This window comes from Fukomys damarensis, unplaced genomic scaffold, assembly GCF_012274545.1.
Source record: "Fukomys damarensis isolate Sample0158 unplaced genomic scaffold, DMR_v1.0_HiC HiC_scaffold_24, whole genome shotgun sequence".
NCBI lineage: Eukaryota > Metazoa > Chordata > Mammalia > Rodentia > Bathyergidae > Fukomys > Fukomys damarensis.
The window spans coordinates 40,220,380-40,231,361 of NW_022900936.1; the positions used below are offsets into that span (position 1 = coordinate 40,220,380).

Here is a 10,982-nt window from a genome sequence, read left to right on the forward strand (position 1 = left end):
AGCCTCATGAAGGTGCAATATGTTTAGTATAACAATTAAATAAGCACAGGCACTCTGTGGGGAAGAATGTGGAAAGTGAGATATTTGAGTATGTATTTGAATGTGAATATTTGATATTCAAATAAAGATTTAGAAAAGAAGTGTGGATTTTAGATTACAATTATTCATATATTTGTCCGATTAAATAGGATAGAGAAGGTGGTCTGAAGAAATCATTGAAGGTGTTACAATATATGTACTAAATGTAAATTTGAAATACAGCAACATAAAGTGTGTTTTTTTTTTTTTTTTTTTTTTTTTTGTCAAGGAAGGCCCCAGACAAACTCATAGAAAAAGTTGTTGAAAAGAGGCATGGATTGAACATGATAAAGATTATTTTAAAAGAAGCTGTGGTGTTCAAGGTTTATTAAAGCTGAGAGGCCAAATGAGTGAGAGAGAAATACATAAACTGTAGTTTCAGTAAAGTAAGTTATAAACTATGATTTTTCTATTAAGATATTTAGGTAATAGTTATATCTCTGCTTGTAACAAATGACTGAATTTGGAAAACTTGGGGAACTTTTCATTACATGATTTTCTTAGATATATTTCCAACTGATATGTTTGCCAAAAATATATTAAGCTTAATAGCTGAAGTAGTTAGTTCAACAATTTAATGAAAGTCTAAATCTCAAAGAACTATCACAAGAATATTTATGCAAACAAGTATATGTTCTCCAAATATTTTGTGCATTTATTTACAGTTCTTAAAATAAATGGCATTTAAGGATACTGTAAATAACTTAAACATGTAAAGTAGAATTATATGCATTAATATAACTATGCCTTCTATATGTGAGTATATATATATATATGCACATTAAAATATTGGTTGTAAAAAGGGAAATAAATGAACCTTTTGTAACTTTTACATCTGCTCAAATATTATTAAACTACTCAAATATTACTTTCCCTATAAAACATTCCCTCAATGCTGTCCTGTATGTAAATAAATCAACATGTCTTTGTACCTACCTTGTAACATAGGCACAAGTGTGTGTATATTTTGCTGCTAATTAAAGAATTGATACCTATTAACCATCTATGCCTCAGTTTATTTTCTTCTGTGTCACCAGTGCCTATTTTACAGTTAGGTACATAACTTTACTAAAATGTTTATGCATTATCCAAAATTTTTTCATACAAAATATGAATAATAAAAATAGAAGTCACTGTATATTATTGTAGTTTAACACTTTCTTTACTAAAGTGACTATATTGACATTCTACAGTAATAAATAGCTTATTAAAAATCACAAGCACAAAACACAGAACATAAATTTGACTAGCATAACATGAGAAAAATTAAATAGCACAACATACCATGTTTACATGATAGAATTAAGTAGTAAATACTTGAGAAATTCTTATATGTTTCCATCAGGAAGCATGAGGTGAACAGAAAATATTTTTATTGTGAAAAAAAGAGTGACTTTATATAATAATTCACAAAGGAGACAAACTTTATATTAATAGTATATAAATAAAATATTATTTTTCTCAACATTCTTTATAGGTATTGGGAACATGGTTTTGGAGAACATGGTTCCTCAGAAACAGGCCTTGGACCAGATAGTAATTAAGCACAGTTTGGGGTGAACAGACAGAAGGTTCCCCGGTGCAGAGAGAACATCTCAAATACTGATGTGTCCTAAAACTAGGTAGACAAAAATGTGACTTGCTGTATCCCAACACTACAGATCTTGGAAAGAAACAACTCATTCAAACACTCAGGGACATTTTCTTTTACTCAATCTTATTTTAACTGTATTACTTTTATATTTCCTTCATTGTTTTTTCTGAGGGGTTGGGGTTTTATCAGTTCATAGTTTTGTTTGCCGAACAGTACTCATAGGTGACAATTTTTCTTAATGTAGACCAAGTAAAACAACATGAAAACAGTTAATACATCTTTTCTGTGCCCAAGATACAGACAATGTTTTCAAGGGGGAAGGCAATGACAGTAGCATGCATGGTGATGAGGGGTCGCATCTCACACAGGAAGGTTAAGTGGGGCCAGGGTTAGGCTTACATCATAATTATCTAGTGAGAATTAACTAGGGTCCCAATAGAAACACCTAAGCTTCTTTTGAGGGTGTGATTCCAATAAACCCAATGACCTCCCACAAAACCTCAACATATAAAAGATTCATCAGCTTCCATGTTGCCACTCTGTGAACTAATCTTAGAAGCACACAAGCCACTGGGGGAACAAATTCAAACTCTGTTCAAGCCAGAGAAGCTATAATCATTTTTGTTTATAGTTAAAACCCACTCTATTTATCCAATATATTTGTACATTTGCTCTTTCTATATAGTTCATCTATTCATTACATTATAATATTTAAAAAATATTAGCATTTAATGAATTTTGGATCAATTTACATGAGGTTTAAAATTTACTGTAGTAATTATATGGATGTTCTCTGTTTTTATAGTGATATTAGCACTTTATTTTTTCTACCGGGGATCAAATTCAGTACTCTACCCTTGCCAGGCAGGTGCAGAGCCTCTGAGCTAAGTCCTCGGCCCAATGTTATCACATTTAACAGGGAATTTGAGTTTATATTTTCATTGTGATTTGTGATTTTTTTTTTGCCTTTTGTCTTTTTTTCTCTTTCATACTTTTAAAATTAGTATTGTATTGTAGCTATAACAAATTTGTACCAATTTAATGGATTTAAACAAGAAAAATGTATTACAATTCTGTAGGTCAGCAGTCTGACATGGGTCTCAATTAAAGTAATCTGCAGGCCTGTGCTCCTTTTCAGAGTTGCAAGAGGGGAATCTATTTTGTTATAATCTGATTCTAGAAATCTGACATCCTTTCTTCATCTTCAAATCTAGAAACACTCTGCTCCTTATTCCACTGACACATCTCATTCAGATCATAGCAACAGAATGTTCTCACATTTTAAGAACTCTTGTAGTAATGCTTGTGGAATCTTTTATCATGTAAGAAAATGTTATTAGGATACAAATTTAAGATGTGATATCTTTGGATTTTATTCTATGATAACTATGATATTTTTTATCTTTCAATTTACAAAATTTATATTTTACTACAATATTTTAAGTATCAATAAAATTCTATTTATTATCCTTAGCCTCTATATTGAGTTTAAAGTATCAAAATAAAAATATCATTTATTTAGCAATTATACTAATATTTTTTTAATATCTCCCTGTGTCCAATTCTAGACATGGAATTTTAAGATTGAATAAAAATGGAAAAATCTTTGTGGGGTGAGGTGGAATCTCAGTGTTGTTTTCATCTGCATCTCTCGAATTATCAGTCATGTGGAACATTTTTTCATATATTTACTTGCTGCTTTTACTTCTTTGTCTGAGAAATGTCTGTTCATTTCAGATGCCCATTTTTGAATCGGGTCTTTATATTTAGTGGGCTGATTGTTTTGAGTTTTTTATATATTCTTGGTAATAGTCCTTTGTCTGAGGAACAGCTGGTAAAAAATTTTTTCCCACATTATAGATTGTCTCTTAGTTCTGCTGATGGTTTCTTTTGAAGTACAGAAGCTTTTTAATAAGATGAGATCCCAGTTGTTGATTCTATCTGCTAGCTATCAAGAAATCACACAATAACAAATGTTGGCGGGGTTGTGGGGAGAAAGGAACCCTTCTCCATTGTTGGTGGGAGTGCAGACTGGTGCAACCACTATGGAAATCAATATGGAGATACCTCAAAGAGCTTGGACTGGAGGTTCCATTTGACCCAGCCATCCTTCTGCTGGGTATCTTTCCAAAAGAACTAAAAGAATCATATCACAGAGAAGTATGCGCACCCATGTTTATAGCGGCACAGTTTGTAGTAGCTAAATCTTGGAAACAGCCCATTTGCCCATCCATTGGAAGCTGGATAAAGAAGATGTGGTTTTTCTATAAAATGGAATATTACTCAGCCATAAAGAACGCGAAAATAGATTCATTCATAGGAAAATGGATACATATTGAAGATATACTCCTAAGTGAAATAAATAAGTCACACATGTGTAAATACTGAATAGTTTCTCTGGTGTGAATAATCTGCAGTAATACATAAGATCCTAATAAGATTACTGACATTTAGAAATGGGAAGAAAGGAGCTAAAGGTGTAGGGAAGGTGGGATGGATAGGGGAAGGGTAATAAGGGAAAAGAAATAAATGTGAGATAATGAAAAGATGGAAATAAAGTGGTTGTAGATGGGGAGGGGAGGAGGGGGTGAAGGGAGGGCAGGGACAAGGGGAAAAAATGAGAACCAAGACTTGTCATGTAGAGGTACAAGATCCCAACAATGAATGTAACTGTACTGTATCCCTAAAATGTATCAATAAACTCAATTAAAGCTGAAAAAAATTGGGAAAAATCAGCTATATTTGGACTTTGCGTTTTAGAGAGTGTGCAAAAATACACAAGTAATACACAGTATGCCAGAAGGGGATAAATATTGTAAAAAATTATACATTGGAAGGAAACTTTGGAATACAGTGCGAAGGGCAAGGTCTGCTTATTTTACACAAATATTCTCATTAGTTCAGTGATTATTCTAAGCAGAGGGAGCTCTGAGCACTAAGACACTATACTTGAAGTATAAATTAAGAAGTGAAAAAAAGGCTAAAGGAAATCACTGTACTAGGGAGGGTAAGAAAACAGTAGAGTGGTGGAAAGAGAATTGAAGATAGATTTGGGTGATAGAGCACAGGCCTTTGCTCTTTGTCTTAGTCCTTTATAAGTGTTGTAGTTTTTCTTTATTCTTAGTAAATGCTAATCTGTAGGAAGATAGTGAGCAGAAAGTTACCCTGACTTGTGCTTTAGAAAATTTTTACTGACTGCTACACTGAGAATACCCCATAATGGATCACTAACATAAAGAAAGATTCTAGAATAGAGATCACATCATTAATCTGCAAAGGAGAAATTATATGACAATATTAGTTAGACAGGCAGGAGAGATCGCTCAGATTCTGACCCTAGAGGCTAGGTCTGCTGAACGACCGGGAATATATTTAAAAAGTGAGAATTTAATAATGGCTTCAAGGAGATTATGAAAGGACCAGGCTTAGAGAAGAAAGGTGGTAAAGAAGAATGATTAGAGTTCTGGAAATGTTTGAAGTACTTCTTAAATACACAGAATCTGAGAGTGGTAGTTGACTAGTAAGCTGACATTTTAGGTCTTTTTTCTGAATTGAAGATAGAAACTTCTATGGCCTGGAAATATTATTAAAACTAGTAGAATGGATGTTATAGCTGTCACAGAGGCTCAAGGAATGAGTCCTGCTAACTCTCAAAAAATTTCAAAATTAGTATCTGCTCAAAAAGAAAAATAAAGGAATAGGTCAGATTGGAAGTCAGGAAAAAAGAGTAATATTTTGAAAGTCAAAAGAAATTTTTGAAGACGAATGAGTATCTGTACTTAGTACTTCTGTTAGGTGTAATTAGGTGAAGAATTCATCATAAGATTTATTAATATATTGTCCTTGGCAGCCTTAAAAATGCTATTCTGAAGAAATAGTATAAGCGAATGCCTGGCTAAAATGAGTTCCAGAAGAATAGAATGAGAGGAACTGATGACTAGTATGTTGAATATAGAGCCTGAAGAAATTCCTAATGAATAAAACATAGCCTATGGGAGAAAGGCAATATTCAATGTGAAATGCCTGGGTTTTTATTTTCATAATTAGACAAATAATGATGCTATTTAATAAGGTGGGAAGGTCACATTACTGGATCATTTTTTGCAGGTGTTTTATTAATTTTTTCTCAAAATCAAAAGCAAATCGAAAGTAGATTTTTGTCTATGTTTTGGTAGAAAAATTATCATAAAAAGTCATGTTGTAATTAAAATAATATAAATATCGCACTTAAATATATCAGGCCCTATGGATTTATATACACATTCATTTTGCCATAACAAGAAAACCATATAGTAGATTATAGTAGATATTACTGTTTTTCCTCTTTATCTAGATGAGTAGAATGAGAAGGACTAAGTAACCTGTCTTAAATTCACATACATGATAAATTTCAGAGCCAAAATTTCAACTCATGTTAGCTGAAAGATAAATATTTGCTTTTTCTTTTCTATTTAAAACATATTTAGTGTGTGTGTGTGTGTGTCTGTGTGTGTGCGCGTGTGTGGTGCTTGATTCCGAATCTTGGGCACTCTACTAATGAGCTAAGTTTTCAGCTTTTTAAAAAAGTCTGTGTAAACTAGGCGTGGTGGCACATGCCTGTAATCCCAGCACTTGGGAGGCTGAGGCAGGAGGATTGCTGTGAGTTCGAGACCAGCCCGGGCCACATAGTGAGTTCCAGGTCATCTCAACTACATAGTGAGATGCTGTCTCAAAAAACCAAAAAATAAAAAAATAAATAAAAAATAAAAAGGTCTGTCCAAGATTCTTATGCTGGTCTTTACTTCATGATCCTCCTGCCTCAACCTTCCAGCTAGCTGAGATTAGAAGTAAAGGCCCCTATACCTGGGTTATAGTGCTTTTTTATTATAGTAGGCAATTTAAATAACACAACAAAAAAAATCCATAAAGACACTATGAAGAAAAAAGCAAATTAATGAAGTGGAGGACAAACACAATATTCATCTAGAAAAGTGGGATGTGAATGTACTGGAAGACTATGACAGTATCAAAGCTACCTTTAAGGGAAGTACTTTATAATTTCTTTAAAATATCACTCAGCAGGAATGCCATCTGGTTTCAGTTTATTCCAACCATTCAAGAGGAAATTTCAGCGATTTCTCCTGGTTTTTTAAAAAAGATATTATTTTATCTCAGTTTACTCACATCTTCAAAAACAATCCATCCTAACTTTCACCCTGATTCTGTTTATTTGCGGGAAGAAAAAAGTCCATCATAACGAACCGTTATGTGCCTCTTCTCCTTGGGTAACCTATTACACCCACAAAAATAAAATAAAGGGTTCAAAGTTTTACCAGTCTTCTGATGGTAAAACCTTGGATTCTATAAGTCATTCTATCATTTTATCTTGATCCACGCTCTTCTCTTTTTTTCTCATTCCGCCTCAGATCAAAGAAAGACATTGTTCAGAGGATTTTCTCCTCTACTTTATATTCTGGTATTAATGAAGAAAAAAGGAGAGTGTTGGTAGAAAGTTACACACTGATTTCTTGAATGTTTGCTATATAATTTACTTGACTTTCTTCAATAATTATGCTATGAAGTTGTCTTTATTTATCTGTTACTTTATTTTTTCTTTTAGCATTGCTGAAACTGTGTATTGCTAGATTTTGCTTTATTTACTGATTTATAATTTGAAGTGAGAACAAGATGTGCTTAATAATGGTGCTAGTCATCTCTGTAATAAGTAAGAATGCAATGATACCACAGATACATAACTTCATGTCAATGCACATATTTCCATATCCTAGAATAAATAGGAGCAATTACTGTTTGAATCACTTTGGCTGAGATTGATAATTGTTCTTCAATCTAGGGTTTTGTAGTTCTTCTTTTGAAAACTCAAACTGCATTCATTCACCAAAAAAAAAAAAAATCCCTTAACTGTTCTTTTATGCATGCATAGGTTTCTTCAAATAGTGCTAGTATTGACTACTGGGGCACACTTGGTTATTTTGAAAATGTACTTAACTTCTTTGATTTGTATTCTTGGAAATAAAATAACTATATCATGGAAACCTCTGTTTCAAAATTCTCAGAAAGATATGTCATTTCAAAAATTCATCATAAAGGACATGAGTTCAATCCCTGGTAGCCCCCCCAAAAAAATTCATTATAAATAATTGAAAATTAGAAGAAAAAAATTCTAGAAAGTATTACATAGGAGTTTAATATATAAATATGTTATATGTAAAATAAATTTATTTCATAAAATAGGTTAATATATGTATAAAATGCTCAGAAATGTTTAAGAGAAATTCATCAAGAGGATATAATCTCAAATATTTATGCTTTTAATAATATGGATTTTAAATACATGAATGCAAATTCATTGGACAGCAAGAGAAGTAGACAAATCTACAATTACATGGAAGACATTAATTTTAACATGTTTCTTTCAGTAGTTAATGGAAGAAGTAGACAAAAATTATTAAAACAGAACACCTGAATAACACTATCAACCAACTTCACTTAAATTTCATGAATAAAGTACTTCATCCCACAAAAGCAGAATATGTAAGCTTTTCTCTTATACTTGGAAGAATATTCAAGGTTAGTTCTACTTTGGGACAGAAACATATAAAACTCTAATCAAGTCTAATGTCTCTCACCAAAGGTAGAAGAAGACAAAGTAAAATTATTCCTTTTCCTCATGAATGAGTGATTTGTTACTGATACAATGATTTGCATCTCAGCCATCGAGTACACTTAATATTTTACAATTGTGAGTTTCTGATCTGTTTAACATTAATTTCAAAATGGTAATGTTATAATGCTTGTCTCTCAGACTGACACAAAAATTAAGTGAAATTGCTTTATTAAGGTTCCTGTCACAAAAATATAATATTTATTCTATCCTCATATCAAAATCACATCTCTCTTGAGACACCAGGCCTGTAAGTCTTTCTGGAATTAGATTATTTTTGTTACTTTTGCACTTCTGCTATTTCCAATCATCCATTATTAGCTATAATTTCCACTTAAGTCATAAAATCTCTTTCATTGAAAAATTAAAATCACGAGCTGCTTTGATTTTAAAACTAATAAGTATTTCAGCGTATATTGTATTAATTCAAAGTTATTTACTCAAAATTTACATGAAAATGATTCTATTAAGATCATTCAAGCTCATTAATTTCATACTTTTCATCTACTTTTCTAGGTAAATCAGAACAGTGATTTTCCACTATTAAAAATGTTACACACAAATATACATAATTTTATCCCAAACACCTACTTTTATGTATGTAAAAATTAATTTTGTTCTCCTTAATTTATAATATGAAGGCATTATATTTATTTTTACAAAACTAATGACAGATATAATTTAGATTAAAAAGAACTTTGATTACAAACATGTACAGTGGCACTCTTTTTGATATATGTAAAAAAATAAACTTGGAAGAATACTAACAGTGACTTGTACTCAACCTACTAACCAGTTAGTGGATAATCACAGATGATTTTTACTTTTGTAATTATTTGTATGTTTTTGCACAGTATTTTGAAATAAATACATATTCCTTCTGCAGTAAGGAAAAATGAACACTTCAAGTAGATAAAATGTGCAATTACTTTAATCAGGTTCCTTTTTTACCCCGGATTAATTGATGTTGAGTTCACTTAAATTGATCAATAATTTCTTTCTGTATCACATAGGTTTTCTCTTAGGAGTGCTGTTGAACGAAGCTCCACACTTTTTAAACACAGTTTGCTTTATATTTAAGTGATTTTTCAGAATTTCTTTCTTGCTACAGGTGCTGCCTTATGAATATATTATTTACCATTGGACCTTCTAGTGGTTAATAAACTAAATCTCTCTAATTATAGAGGGGATCAAGATATGTTGACAGCTCTGCTATTTTGGGTGAGTGACAACCCTGGGTCCCTGCCACAATCTGACATTCAAGCTACATTGCTAGTATCAGAAATATTCTGTGTCTCAGAGAAGAAAAGCAAGTTGCACAGATTTTGTCAGACTTTTCTACTCAGCTGTGACATCCATTCTCCCTCACATATTTCCAGATTCAAAGCCCAGTAAGCTAATAACAGAAACATGCATTTTATTGCTGCATAGATCTTCACATTTTAATATTAGCGCAGAGTTTCAGAAAGGGTTTCTGGCTGGATGATAGAAGATTTAGGTTCTGATTTTGGTTTTGATTTGTGTCCCTATCTGTGTAGCATAATGTGATTCACTTTCTTTGAGCATTAGATTAAATTATTTTTAATGATATTACAGACTTTCTATGATTTTATTAGAAATTATATGATTTGATGTATAATGTGCCTCTAGATTTAGAATAGAATTAGTTTACTAAGGTTTTAGGTCATTTCACTTCTTTCAGTACAGTAACTTTGATTCTTTTGCAAACTTAGTTTTCATGATATAATTCTCTCCTTGATCTCCAAGTTTTATTGAAAAGGTTATCTGAAAAAATGCTTTTTCATATAGAAGACTTTGGATATTTTTGTAAATAACTGTTTATAAACACTTTTCCATATTTTAATAGGTTTATATGTTGTTTTTTTTCTTTTTATTGAGTTTATTGGTACAATCTAGGTATACAATACACTTACATTCATCATTGGGATCCTGTACCTTTACATAATAGGTCTTTATTCTCACTTTTTCCCCTTGTCCCTGCTCTCCCTTCACCCCCTCCTCCCCTCCCCATTTACAAACACTTTATTTCCATTTTTTCAATTTATCATATTTTTTTCCTCTCCCTTATTACCTTTCCCCCACCCTTCCCACTTTCCCTACACCTTTAGCCCTTTATTTCCTATTTCACATTATTAATTATCTCATTAGGATCCTGTGTACTATTATAGCTTTTCACACCAGAGAAACTATTTGGTATTTCAGTTAAAGAAATTTCTGTATGAACATTAAAAATAGGAAATCCTAAAATAAAACTAAAAAGGAAAGTGAAACAGAAAAGGCAATGATGTAAAATTAAAATAATCCTTAATTCTGAAGATGAAAATGGTCCCTTAGCATATTTAAATTGCTTCTTGCTCTTTTAGTCTTATCTTATTCTTTTTTTCATTATTTAGAGAATACTTTATTAATTTCTGTAATCAAACCCTCGTAGATATGATCTAACATATTTAGTACAATGCGTTATCCCAGTTCACATAGAAAAAAAAATATTTCTAGACCGATATGGCTGTCCATTTCTGTACAATGCCAACTCAACACAGTAAATCGGGATAACTGTTTCCAAAGTTTACAGTACCGTTAAAATTTCCCAAAAATTCAATTTATATATATATATATATATACACA

The 10,982-nt window shown here is 31.7% G+C and overlaps 1 pseudogene; it reads left to right on the forward strand.

Annotated features, from left to right (window-relative positions):
* The first annotated feature begins 1,566 nt into the window (after positions 1-1,566).
* Positions 1,567-10,982, forward strand: part of LOC104847493 — a 24,584-nt pseudogene continuing 15,168 nt past the window's right edge.